General features: G+C 41.1%; 1 protein-coding gene across 1 annotated transcript in view; it reads left to right on the plus strand.

Moving 5' to 3' along the window:
- The first annotated feature begins 32 nt into the window (after positions 1-32).
- The window catches only part of abcb11b (ATP-binding cassette, sub-family B (MDR/TAP), member 11b), a 26,118-nt gene continuing 24,595 nt past the window's right edge, over positions 33-1,555 (plus strand). The window contains exon 1 of the mRNA XM_005744243.1: positions 33-182. The gene's annotated coding sequence lies outside the window, so the exon portion shown is untranslated. The remainder of the gene's footprint in view (positions 183-1,555) is intronic.

Here is a 1,555-nt window from a genome sequence, read left to right on the forward strand (position 1 = left end):
TCATCAGCTAATGCAGCGAACAATAGTGACTTAGTTTGGATACAGTTGTCCTGAGACTGAGTGCATCCATAAGAATATTGTTTTGGTTGTATTGCTTCTGAAACTCAATACAGACGAGTGAGAGTGAGAGCTTCGTGTCTGTGCCGTTCTTTCACCTCTCCTCACTATTTCCCCTGTTTAAGGGCACAACACAAACATCAGTAACTCAAAATTAGCAACCAACGGGTTAAATCTGCAGTTCCACACTCTCCTGTGAAGCTACAGTCTCCTCCTCCAGTCGCTCTTATCCTCCTGCTCCTGCAAAAACAAAACAAAGCGAAGCATCCACCCTTCTCTTGCCGGCTGGGTGAAGTGTTTGTCGGCATTTACTAATCCTAAAGTTGGTGCAGTCTTTGTCTCAGTATCAAGTCAATCTATCACAGTCCAGTCACATGCATTCATTCACACACATTCATACCAGAAGTTGCTGATAATGGAGTCTAACGCGCGACCTTTTCGAGCATCCATCACCAGCAAGATGACGTCATCATTTTAAAAGGAAACAATTCTTTGTTCGTTTGTTATGGATTGACTCGCTGCAATCCTTTTAGACTCAGGACTATCTCATGTGATCACTGTCCCATATAAGTGAATTTCTCCCACGCCCAGTATAATCATGGAGAAACACACTTTGCAACTGTTTTCCGTAAGAATATTTCATAGCGCTTTAAATTTCAATCTTTCAGGCCTGGTTTAAAGAGCTGATTGTTAAATCATGGACTCACAAAATATCACCACCGGTGGATCACACCTCTCAGATTTTCTTATCTCAGTGCACTGTAACAAAAACGAAAACAGACGTAACCAACAAAATACTACTAAAATAACACATACTAGGGCCTGTTGCAGACATGTCCAAGCATAAAACCATCTCTCTCTCTTAGAGAAAGAACACAACCCAAAGCTCACTGATAAAATCAAGCTAGCGCTAAGCAAAACCCAAAAATCAACCAGAAATTCACAGGAAATTTTTGCTTCTCCTGGGACAATATTGTGTGGGAATGAGAACCTCAGGTGCCGTAACACCTTTTGTTCCTCCTTGAATTTAATCTCAATCACAGAAAATGCGGTACTCCGACCTAAAACTTACTCTATTAGTTCATCATTTTCACTCTGTGCCACTGTTCCTCACCAGGGCTGTGTGAAGCACAATAAACAATTCAATCAAGGCCTTGAGCCATAAACAGACACCACGCACAGACATTGTTTTCATAACCAAACCGTTTTAGACCTTGTTCCTTAAATCTACATAAATGCCCTCTGGGTGACATAAAACACATTCTAAGTAATCAATGGCTTCTTATAACAAATTCTGTATATTTGGATGTTTGTGTGCAGCATTTTGCATATCAGCATAAGCATTTGTTAGCAAAGCATTCTTCATTGCATCAGCGTGTGTGTGTGTGTGTGCATCACTCTTCATTGCACAAGCGTGTGCATGTGTATGTGTGTGCATCACTTCTCAGTGACTCAGCATTTCAATTTAGGTGTGTGTGTGTGTGCCATTTCTCACTCA

Source organism: Pundamilia nyererei, unplaced genomic scaffold (genome assembly GCF_000239375.1).
Source record: "Pundamilia nyererei isolate P.nyererei 1_Seehausen unplaced genomic scaffold, PunNye1.0 scaffold00141, whole genome shotgun sequence".
NCBI lineage: Eukaryota > Metazoa > Chordata > Actinopteri > Cichliformes > Cichlidae > Pundamilia > Pundamilia nyererei.